Raw genomic sequence first — 12,184 nt, forward strand, 5'->3', positions numbered from 1 at the left:
CTGCAGCAAATCAGTGAGGGTGCACAATTGTGAGAGTGGGGAGCATGTTGGGAGGTCCAAAACAGTCTCCAGTTGAGCTACTGTTGCCTTCTGCTCTTATCTGCCCAGCTTTTAAAGCGGCAGAAGCAGTAGTAGCAGCAGCAGCAGCTGCCACAGAGGACTGTTTTGGAGTTTCCAACATGGATATGCTGCTGGGGCGCAGACTCCACAGTGGTGGGAAGTGATTTTGGTGCCCCTGTTAACTTGCTGCCCAAGGTGATTGCCCCTCTTACTCAGTAGTTATGCTACTACATTAGAGCTGGTTGGGGAATTCTTTGGACACTTCATGACGTCATCGTTTCTCCTATGCTCTCATTCCCCTTTCCCAGGATAACTGCATATCCTTGCTTAGTTACAGCCTAATAGCTAACCTTAAGAATCCCAAGGCTGCAGGGTTTTTTCCCCCGCTTTCTCACTTCAGGCTTTTAAACTAATTTCTAGAGTCTCTCACTGGATTTTTTTAACACTGCTCCTAGTCAGAAAAAAAACATTTCTTTTCCAGCCTGTACTCTAAGGCTGGACCTGTGTGTTAATTACCTCTCTAGACTGCCAGGATTTAGCCTAGGGGCAGGTCATTATTTTGGGCAGAGGGCTGCTTACCAAGTTTTGGCAAGCTGTTGAGGGCCATGTGGGTAGCCCTACCCGTTGAAAGGTGCCCTCCCCCTGGTCGGCATCTTGGGACCAGAAGTCCCACCCCTTACCTCTGACCTTTGCCACCAGAAGTCTCTCTGCTTGCCCCTGAAAGTACTCCTTTTGAAAAGAGGGTTTGCTATCTTAGAACAGGGGGGAAAAAACAAATTATATACTAAAAATCAAACACCCATAATATCTTTTCATTTAAGAAAAAATATTTTTGTCCTGATTTTTGTGTGTGTTTGTGTTGGACATGTAGAAGTGATTGCATAATAACTCAAACCGCAATCTTACTTGTGTATACTGTATGGGGAGTGCAGGAGTGTCGGAGGATGTGGGTGGGTATGGGGGGGTTTGTGGGGATGTGTGTGTGGGTACAGTATTTGTGGGGTGTGTGATTGTGTGTGAGGGAGGGTGTGGTTGTAGGGTTTGTGGGGGAGAATTTGAGAGTATGTGGGGGTGTGCATGGGAGTCCCCCTGGGCGCACCACCCTGAGCCAGTCAGCACCACCGTGCAACAGCCCAGAGCCCGACTGCTCCCAGACACCACAAACAGCACGCAGCCCCAGCACACCCCATGCCCGCACTGCACCACCTGGCCGTGGCACATCCTACCGCCCCTGGGCATGCAGCAGTAGCTGCGGGGACCAGCACGCACAGCCGCAACCCTGCGCACCCCGCACCGGCTCTGGGCTCACCCATCCAAGCTGAATGGCAGCAGCAGCTGGGAAGAAACTGCTGCTCAGTATGGGGGAAAGTCGCCCTCTCATCTCACCGCTGCTAGGCAGCTTTTGGTGTGGCCGCCAGGCAACTTTTGGTGTGGCCACCCAGCGCCTGCACCACACTGGGCTGCCCTGCAGCTTCGTCACCACCACCTGTGAGCTGCCCTGTGGCTGCTCCATACTGCCAGCACTGCCATGCAGGGCAGCCCAGAGGCAGCAGTGATGGAGCCACAAAGCAGCCCAGTGTAGCACGGGCTCCAGATTGCCACACCAAAAGCTGCCTGGTGGCGGCAATGAAGAAGAGCTAGTTTCCTCCATGCCCAACAGCAGTTTCTGTCCAGCTACTGCTGCTGCTCAGCCTCAGCAGTGCGGGAGAGAAACTGGTGCTCAGCATGGGGGGAAAGTGGCCCCTCTCCCTCCCCCTCCCCTGCACTTCCTGGTGCAGCCACTTGGAACCCATGCGGAGCTGCCCTGCATCTACTCTGCTGTCATCACTGCCCCACAGGGTAGCCCAGGGGTGGAGTGATGCACTAGACATGTGGGGCAGCCCCGTGTGGGCTTCAGGCAGCTGCACCAGGAAGTGCTAGCAAGCAGGAGGGAGAGGAGCCACTTTCCCTCAACACTGAAAAGCAATTTGTCCTACACTGTTGGTGCTCAGCCTAGATGGGCAAGCACGGGGCGCATGGGGTCAGGACTGCATGCACTGGTCTCCACCTGTACCATGGGGTTGGGGCAGGGGGGAGTGGAAGTAAGTAGGTGCGTGGGAGTGCAGTGACAGCTGAATGGGAGTACAGGGTCCATGCTGGTGTCCTGGGACCAGTGTCGGAGGGGCCCAGAGTGGGGCGGCAGGAGCATGGGGGACCTGGCCAGCCGGGGTCCTATGGAGCTGGATCAGCTCCCCTCTCCCTGCTAGTGCAGCCCTGCCTGGTTCCATAGACCCCTGCCAGCCTGCGTCCTGCACTACTGCAGCCCCACACTGGGCCTCACCGGCACTGACCCTGGGACACTGGCATGAGCCCCATGCTTCCACACGCCCACTTGCTCCCACTCTCCCCCTTCCTTCCCCCCACTGCTGGTGCTTTCCCTGCACACCCACTGGCTACTAGTTGCATGGCCACAACGGCAAAACTCAGCAGGAGTTTGCCCAACCCCGAAGACTGTGGCAATTACCCGCACTCCTCCCCTGTCTCCCTGCCACCTGCCTCCCGCACTCTTACCTGAATGTCCCTAAGACGCAGGCAGGCATGAACAGCCCCACAGTCCCAGCCCAGAAGCCTCTACTAGGCAGCGGTTTCTGGTTGGGGGGGCAGAGCCAGGCAGGCCTTGCTGCTGATAGGTCTTTCTCTGGCTGTCCCTGGGTCCTACTGCCCCTGACTCCTATGATCTTTGACAAGCAGCCAGGGGCAGATTAATGTTTATTTCTAAGTTTTCTAGGGGTCCCACAGGCCACATAGAATGGCCTGGCAGGCTGGATTTGGCCCACAGGCTGTATTTTGCCCATCCCTGATTTAATCTATTTTTATAAACTGTATTTAACTTACCTTATCTCTTTCAGATTGGCTTTTAACTTAATTTCCAGGATCCTGGCAAGATCTGACAGCAGATGGGGCTAGCAGGTCCAGGTAACTACTACATTTTTTCCTCCCTTTTCTGAATTACTTTGTTCGCCTCAGAGCTTGTTTTTCCTGCTAAAGGACTATCCACAGCAAGAGAACACATTTTTTTTCTGTCTATTAAACCTAAACTTTGAGTCCCAAGGTCACATACTGGAGCTGTCACCACAAAACTGCAGAGGGAAGATGATGAAATTACCAACATTATGCATTCAAAAATCATCAGCAGAGCACCCAAAAATTATAAGACTGGTTTAAAAATAAACAGATTTCTAAAAAAATTGATCCATGGGTTTTTAATGGCTTCCTAGATTCAGCTCCTTTTTAGGGGTCACATTTTATAGACTCTTCTCTGCAGTCATGAGGCTTAGAAACCTTTTCTTTTTTTTAAATAAAAGTTGCAATGCTCACATTATCCTAATGACCTTTTCCTCTCCTGGTCCAGTTGGTCACGGGAGGGTGGGGGATCCCTACTCTCCTACCCATGTCTAGTGTCACAATTAGAAGCTATGTCTACAGGACAAACTGCAGTGAGATATCCATCTAGCTTTAAACCAGCTGTAGTCTAGATACTGCTAACAGTTTAACAAAGCCAGTATGGAACTCAGCACAAGCTAATTGGCCAGGTCTCTCTAAATGAATGAACCCCTGAAGTGGACATTATTTCCAGTAAACAGAGGTATCCATCTTCAATAGGTCATAACTGTTCTGTAAAATCAGCTCCCTATAGGCTAGGGACAGATATTACACACAAACCGATTTAAGTGATCAGAAACTGGTTTAAACCAGTCTGCCCAACCACCACCGCTGCAGATCGCTCCCTGCTTGGGGTAAACAGCTGAATAAACCCTCTCCTGCTTCCTCCGCCAGAAGCTGACCCCCACCTAAGGGACCTTGCCAACCTGTGTCTTACCACACCCCCGCCCGGTCACTGGAGCGTCGAAGGGGCAGGGCTCTTGATGGGGGCAGCAGCCCTTGTCACGGTGTTGGGGAGCGTGAGCCCCTTCCTGGCAGGGGGGCTGCACTGCAGGGCAGGCAGAGCTGTGGTGGACTGCATGTGGCAGCACCAGGGCTTGGAGGGGGCCAGAGCCCCCCACAGCGCCGCTGCTGCCACAGTTGGCACTAGCTTTCCCCACTCCCATAGTCACAAATTGGTTCAACCTAAGTAGGTTAGACTAACCTGCAAAAATTGAATCAATTCAGGCTCTGTCTTTTTGAACGTCTGTCCCTAGCCATAAAGACACTTAAGGAAGATGTAGTAATGAAGTTACATCTGCCCAGTAGCCAATTATTTCAGAAACAAGTCAGACTTGGCCTAAGTAGAGAAGGGTGCCCAAGTATGTTAAACATAATATCAAGGGAGAATTGGAGGAACAAATTGTCACTGCACAAGATTAAAGTGATCTATTCCCAATGTAAAGAGTATTTCATTCCCCACTCCCCAATCCAGGGCTGAAATTGAATTTATAGTGTGAACCTGACAAAATGGAAAATGAAAAAGTTACCAGATTCCAGGAAGAAAAATCAGAGAACAAGGTTGCTGAAGAATGAGCTTAGTACAACTCTGGCAGCCTCAGCTCTGAACAAAGGGTAGCCAAAGAGATACCCTGAATCTGCAACGGGATGGTGATGGCATAAACATCTAGCCTCTTAGTTCTCCTTGCACACAGAGGATAAGGCAGTTGGAAAGATAGCACTGAGAATTCACCTGCCCCCTGTCAGTGCAAGGATGAGCTAAGAGCTTACTCAAAGGGTAAACTTCTATTTATCTTATGCACCCAAATGGCAGTTACCCAGTCACATGATGGCCATTGTTGGCACTTATGCATACTTTTCAGACCTATTCCATGTTCACTGTAAATGTGCAAGCCCACTGCCCAGGGGACCACACAGCTATTGAGTATGTGCAGTAGGCTGAACTATGGCCAGGAAGGCACATGGCTCTATATCTGCATTAAGTCCCAAGTTGTAACTGGGCAAAAAAAAGGAGGCAATGGCCACTGCATTTTGCATTAATATTAACTGGATAAAGAGCTGTGGGGAAGTTTCTGCCCCATTTGGAGCAAAGCTCCAGGCTAGAACTCAGGCCCTACTACCTTCTAAAGCTACACCTATTTCACTAGGGCCCCATACCCTTTAGCTTGTTTTCTTCCTCCTAGCCCTACCTATCTCCTTCTCATGGATGCCCATGGGGCCCGCTTCAAAAGGAGTGCCAGAGACGTGACTGGACAGTGATTCTCAACCAGGGTTGCAAGATCCTTTTATGGGTGCCATACAATATTAGCACAAACTTAGGTGTGCAAATGTGATTCATAAGATAAATCCAGAGATTTCAAATAGGAATCCATAGTGTTAAAAACATTCTGACACATGATCATTCTCAATTCTATGCAACAGAATCATAGAAGTTAGGGTTGGAACGTACCTCAGGAGGTCATCTAGTCCAACCCCCTGCTCAAATCGGGCGCGTTCAAATGAGCCAACACGTGCCTCTCCACACGTGCCTCTTGCTGCATCTCAAAGCAGTTTGAGATGCGGCAAGAGGCAAGCTGGGAACAAAAAAATGTTCCCCTCACTGCATATTTGCAATAGGGGCTCAAAATTTGATATCTGGGTATCCAGGTATCGTAAAAAACCTGCAGAAAAAAGTAGGGCAGGGCACAGTCCAGGACCATGCCCTGAGGCAACCAGAGGCTCAGATCTTCCAAAGAGATGCTCTGGTAGCTGGCCAGAGCATCTCTATGGCTGCCCCTTCCTGAAGCACATTGCCTCCACATGCAGGGCAGCCTGGATTGGTGTAGACTGCATGGACCCTGGCTCCATTGGAGGTAAGTAAGGGACTGGGGGTAGGGGGGACTGAAGCAGGGGGGCTGTGGGTATGGGGGAGCTGCTCAGGAGGGGTGGGTTCACAGTCCCTCCCTACCCCTGCCCTGCAGCAGCAGCCCATCGGGGTGCTTGGGGCCCTTCCTGGCCCAGATCCTGATGGTGGGGGGCAGTGTGGCTCATTTCCAGCCACCTGGCACCTGGTGCTGCTTGTGGAAAATTGCACAAGCCCAGCCTGGCCCAACCTGGTGAGGTGCTGTGCATCTTTGTGGAGCTCAGGCTGCTTGGGATGTCACCCAGGGAGCCCTGCACTGCTCACGGGGATCACCTGTCACATCTGGTCGGGTCCTGCGTGCACAGGCCCCGCCTGGGCTGGTTCTGTGCATGCAGGACCTGGCCTGGTGCTACACACGGTCTCCACAAGAGGCGCAGGGCTCTGGGTGACAGCCCAGGTGGCCCGGAGCTGCGCAAAAGCGCATGGCGCTGCATTGAGCCGGATGGGGCCCACACGATATGGCACAGGCAGCACTGGGTGCCAGGCAGCCGGGGCTGAGCTGCGCTGCCCCCTGCTATCCCATGATGTGTACGGGGGGCTGTGCCAGAAGGCCCCAAGCACCCCCATGGCCACTGCTGCTGTGGGTGAGCTGTGGGCCATGCAGGGGGACATGTGGCCCCTGTGAGGGTGCATGTGGCCCCTGCATGGGGTGGCTGTAGCCCCCCTGCAGGGGGGGAGCTCTGGGCCCTGGGGGGGGGACCCACCCCTCCTGAGCAGCTCCTCCACAAGGTCCCCCCACACCCACAATCCACCCACCAACCCCACACACTCCTCACCTACATCCCTGTCCCTGTGGGTCAGGAGTGAGGTGCCTGGGGTGGGAGGCAGACTGTGGGTTGAGAGTGAGGGGCAAGGGCAGGGGCGCAGCACTGGCATATCAGTGCTATACATCCTGATTAGCAAAGCGGGTAGAGGCAGCTCCGATTTTTCTATGGCAAAAAGTCAAAAGACCTCTCTCAGTCTCCTCTTCTCCAGACGAAATAAGCCCAGTTCCTTCTGTCTTTCCTCATAAATCATGTCCCGCAGCTCCCTCACCACTTGTATTGCCTTGCACTGGACTCTTTCCAGTTTGTTGGCATCCTTTCTGTAGCAGGGGGCCCAAAACTGAACACAGTACTCCAGATGTGGCCTCACCAGTGCAAATAGAGAACAATAGTCACTTCCCTTGACCTACTGGCAATACACCTAACAATGCAGCCCAGTATGCTATTAGCCTTCTTTGCAACAAGGGCATGCTGCTGGCTGATGTTCAGCTTATTATCCACTGTAACCCCAAGGTCCTTTTCTGCCAAGCTGCTGCCCAGCCAGTCAGCCCCCAGCCTGTACTGGTGCTTAGGACGGTTCCATCCTAAGTGCAGGTCTTTGCACTTGTCCATGCTGAACCTCAAGAGATTCCTTTTAGCCCAATCCTCCAATTGTCTAGGTCACTGAATTGTAGCCCTACCCTCCAGCATATCTACCACTCCCCCCAGCTTTGTGTCACCTGCAAACTTCCTGAGGGTGCACTCTAAGCCATTTCCAGGTTGTTGATGGAGATATTGAACAAAACTGGCCCCAGGACCAACCCCTGGAGCAGTCCACTTGATACTGGCTGCCAACTAGACATTGAGCCATTGGTTACTACTCTCTGAGCCTCATGCTCCAGCCAGTTTTCTATCCACCTACAGTCCATTCATCCAGCCCATACTTCTTTAGCTTGCCTTGGAGACTGTTGTTGGAGACCCTATCAAAAGCCTTGCTAAAATCAAGGTACACCACATCCATCAGTCTCCCACAAAAAATAGATCACAGTGAGATAGCTGCTCTGCTATATATGCAACTATGACCTAGAATCAGGTCGTCTATGAATAATTTAATACCAGGATCCCCACAAACATGTGGTGCACTATGGGTGAGAGGCAGCTACCTTGTGCCCACCCTTTGGTCCCACCACGAATGGCTCTCCACATGGGGGCCTGCCCCCTGTGCAGGGGGAGGCTGTTTATCTGGAGCCACCTAAGGCTCCAGTATCATTACATTTAGGGGGGATTCTGACTTAGAGGTGTTCAGTCATAATCCCAAAGATGGTAGCTTCACCCCATTGGCTCCTCAGCCAAGCACAAATGTCTGAAGAAAAATTGCTCTATTGGTTTTTCATAGTCAAAAAACAAGTGCTAGCTGAGAGCTTGTATTTTCCAAAGGGGGCCTTGAGTCTATAAAGGTTGGGAACCACTGGCTTCAACTGTTTCTTTGTGGTTAGAGCACAATGCTGTGAAGTCAGAGAGATACCAGTTTAATACCCCCCCCCCTGCCCTTGGGTAACAGGGGCTTAGAACCTGAATCTCCCGCTCTAATCACCAGGCTGTTGGGCTATACCTGAGAGTCCCTTCCCCCATGATGAGTTTTTGCTCATCTACTATGCACACTGAAGTATGCTCATCCAGAGCCATGCACCTCCCTGGCCAGAGCACAACCTCCTGTGTCACATGGATCCTGGCACATCCACACATAAGGCACAGGATCGCAAGCTGTACATGTACCAAAAATGACAGTTCCATAGCTGAGGAGCTCTTATTTGGATGGCTGAAGTGAGACAGGCTTCTGCTCTAAGTATTTTCTTTTTAAATAGGCCATTTTCTATTTAAGGACTTGGCAGGGAGTTCTAAGGTACTGCTAGCTACAGACAATAAAACACAACTTTTAAATGTTCACTGCATCATGTAATCCTTTAGCATCAGCACTTTGGTTTTCAAACTGTGTATGGTAAAATACCAGAATGCCTTTGGTTTATATACTATGCAGAACTTGTTGTTTAAAGGATGCTTTACTTTAATTAATTCACCATGTATGCCACTTGATCTGACTCTGAACTCTTCTCCCTTTGGGAGGAGAGCCCTGGCATGTACCTTTTTAACCCTTCCTATGCCATCTCTCCCTATGTGTGCCCAACAGAGACATCCCAGACAATGCTAGGAAGTACTGTGATTCCTCCCAAAAGTTTGATACTTTATCACCCAGCTGGAGGTAGCTCTGAACTTGGTCTTGTACCAGAGGCCAGGGCAAGAGGAGTGGGTACCAATCCTAACCCTAATCTACAGCTATCTCAATCCATGTCTTTGGACAAGATATTTAGACCCAACAGTTCAGATACCTCTAGTTTCAGTTGCATACATTTCAGTGGCAAGGGCTTGATTTTCAGAGGAGCTGCCCAGTGTGTGAATGAGGAGAATGGTGAACTGAAGCCCTTGCCTTCTTCACCTGTTTCCCTACCTGTAAAAATGGCCACAGCAGTTTTACCTTGTTATCATGCCAGGATACTGAGAAGGCTGGCTAATGTTAGCCAAAATGTTGCTGAGCAGCATTACAAAGTTCATTGTACAGCAAACTTTAATCAGTCAAGCTTTGGTCTCATTAGTATTATAGCTGATATTACTAAACTCAAAAGGCAAGGGACAGATCTTAGCAAGAACAAAAGAACTGAAAAGAAGTATTATGCAGTAACCTAGTGCTGACAGAACAGCTACAGATCAGAAAGGTTTTTATCTTTCCTTGGCTTTAGCAGAAATCAGCCAAACCAGTAAAAGTATATGCCATGAGGGAAAGTAGTAGCTGCAAACATGGGCCATTTCATAATGGAAAAAAACGCAGAAGAATCTTAATCAAGTGATTATGTATAATGCAATGTAAAGTACGCTGAGCTCAAAGCTTGACTAGCTGGCTAGCAAAAACAAAGGCCACACTTTCCTTCTTGTTGGCATTGCTCAATTTCCCTAGACCCAAAGTGCTCCCATCAGCAACAGAAGCAAGTACATCCATGAGGAGAGAAACTCATATGCCCAGCTTTTGCCAAGAGATTAGAAACTGATGCTTGTTTTAAACTCTCCAGTTCTAATGGCAGCAGCAATGCCAGAATTTACCTGGGCAAGCTGCTCACACCATGGGTGTATCACAACAAAAGCAGCAAGTATACTAGGATGGCTATAAACTAACAAATATTGTTGTTTTTTTCTTTTTACCCTAGTCCAGGGGTGGTCAACTGGGGGTACGCATACCCCCAGGGGTATTTAGAAAGGTTGTAGGGGGTATGCACAGGTGGGAGGGGATGGACTGTGCCCCGGGGCGCAGCAGCAGCATCTCCTCCGGCGCATTTGCCGCTTACCCGGGGGAGGGAGGCGCCGGGCGCTGCTGGCCATGCACAGCACACCACGGTGCCTCCCCACCCTCAACCCCAGCTCGCTCTCCAGACTGGCCGCTATCCCTGCAGCAGAGCTGCAAGGGTCTGAATGGCAGAGTGGGGAAGGGGAGAGTGTGCACAATTGGCCGGGCACAAGGCCCATCAGCAGCCATGACTGGCCATAGAAAAGAGACATGATGTGCAGCCAAGCAGGGCATCAGCAGTGGCCATTGTGATCCGGGTAAGACTAATACTGTATAAGCAGTGAAAACCACACAAAGTCTACCCGGATCATAAGCTGAGTATAAGTTTGGAAGTCAGAATTGCAGTGTTCTATAAGCAGCTCTGGGTTGGGATTCATTTTGTCTTTCTCCATTTGTTTAACAATCTGCAAGATGGAAATAATGCTTTCAGCCAGATCTCCACAGGCATTGTTACAGAGGTGAAGAGCATAGGAGACAATCAGTGCATCTACACGAGACACAAAATGTACAGCAGACTAATTCTACCATGCATTAATGCATTGCAGCAAAAGCTGTTCTACTGCATATTAGCATCACTAAAAAGGCATGAACCAGCACTACTGCACAGTAGCACTGATTACTGTGCATTGAGTTAGTACCTGTTATTACAAGTACTAAACTTAATGCACAGTAACTATGGCACATGAATACACATGTAGATGTGCCCAGTGTGCTCAAAACAGTATACCTCTCAGATCTATAGTACTTTATCTATCAATGGTCCCCACCACTGAAGTACATCCCACTGTCTGTCTCTTCGCGACCTATGTAAGGCAGGCATGTGCTATCATTTCACAGTTAGAAAACAAAACACAGAAAGAGTGCCACCAACATTACATACGGGGTTCAGGGCAAAACAGGGAACTGAACATAGGTCTGTCCTGTCACCAGCTATGGCCATAATCAATGAACCAATCTTCTTCTTTGTATATTGGCACTCTTGGGGTAGAGGAGGAAATAAGAAGAAATATAAATTAATTCATGTCTAACTTCACTAACATATCATGGACTGGGAGAGCTATATTTGAACCATCAAAATGGGGAAAATGATCGATAATTAGCATAAATTAGAACTAGTTTTCAGTTTGAAGAAATACACTTGCATATGGGGACTTGATCTTAACTCAACATTTTCAATATGCCTCATATTTACTAATGGGAATAGAGAGGCCCTTTCTTTCAGTATCTGAGACAGTTAAGATTTTAAGCAGGTCTGTGCATTATTATAATAAAACACTATCAAAGTAAAAGTTGTTCCCTGCCTCCCCCCTCCACCCCAGCAGTTTAAACTATTTCTTCCTTTTGCACACTAACAAATAGTTCAAAAGACTCTTTCATAATTTAGTAGTGTCGTGGAACAATAATAAAAAAATGCATTGATCCTCCTGGCACAGAACTCCATAAAGAGGGTTACTAAGAGAATCCTTTATCAAGAATTTTTCATCCCTCACCTTTCTTTAAAGCTAATCTTTGATAAGGGAAACTTTTTTGTTCCGTTTGACACCACTAATACATGTGTTGGCAAGCATATCTGCAAACATTTATCTTCACTAAGAGGCCTTGTCAAAGGCTTCAAAACCAGACCAATTAGCGTTTTAGTTTTATTTTTTCAAACTAAATATTTTTAAAATATTTTAAAAGTAGATATTGTAGTACTAAATAATTCCCAGGCATAGATATTATCATATATGTTAAGAGATCCTTCAGTTTACCCAAGGAAAAAATTATCCAAAGTTAAACAAAATTCAGTTATGGATTACTTGGGAGATAAACCATTTGGTTCTGCATGGCTAGGACTTAAATTATTTCAAAAGCTGTCACTTCTATTACTCAATTTTTTACTCTTATTCCTCAGTTTTTCTGCCTTCTTTGTGCCTCACCCTGATGTCAGCACAGTCAGTCAGTGAGTCTCTATGCCAAGGTTGACCTCTCTGTAATGACAGTCAACAAATGCCAGTCATTACTGCAACATAGGGCAGCTCCTTTCTTATTTGTGATTCCACATTAGCTTCCTCTGCCACTTCAGAGAGTAACCCCACTGCAACCTTTGTCAAGGCCAAAACTAACCACTACTGAAAGGAACAAGATTCTCTTTCCAGCTAGCAATGCAAAATTCTCCCTACA

The 12,184-nt window shown here is 48.8% G+C and overlaps 1 protein-coding gene across 3 annotated transcripts in view; it reads right to left on the bottom strand.

Annotated features, from left to right (window-relative positions):
- MID2 (midline 2) overlaps positions 1–12,184 on the bottom strand; it is a 386,515-nt gene that overhangs the window by 257,732 nt on the left and 116,599 nt on the right. The window lies entirely within an intron of this gene.

This window comes from Alligator sinensis, unplaced genomic scaffold (assembly GCF_000455745.1).
Source record: "Alligator sinensis unplaced genomic scaffold, ASM45574v1 scaffold414_1, whole genome shotgun sequence".
Classification (NCBI taxonomy): domain Eukaryota; kingdom Metazoa; phylum Chordata; order Crocodylia; family Alligatoridae; genus Alligator; species Alligator sinensis.